Source organism: Trichinella spiralis (genome assembly GCF_000181795.1).
Source record: "Trichinella spiralis strain ISS 195 chromosome Unknown Scfld4, whole genome shotgun sequence".
NCBI lineage: Eukaryota > Metazoa > Nematoda > Enoplea > Trichinellida > Trichinellidae > Trichinella > Trichinella spiralis.
In genome coordinates, this window is record NW_003526943.1 from 4347226 (window position 1) to 4347510 (window position 285).

Consider the following 285-nt stretch of genomic DNA (forward strand, 5'->3'; position numbering starts at 1 on the left):
TNNNCCACCTAACCATCTTCAGGGTATGGTATCCCTATGCTGCAGATCGATTCTCCCTAATCATAAACATGTGGTTCGTTCAGCAAAGTGTTGATATATAAATATATATATATATATATGTATATATAAATTAAAATATACCAATCCTGAAATTCTAGTTCTGGAAACCGCAGGCAACGAGGAAAGGATGTCCCGTATCAGACAGCATACTTGCATTTCTTCTCCATTGAGTGTAGGTTATTTTTACGGAAGAAAGGGGAATAAAAATCAATTCCAGTTGATATT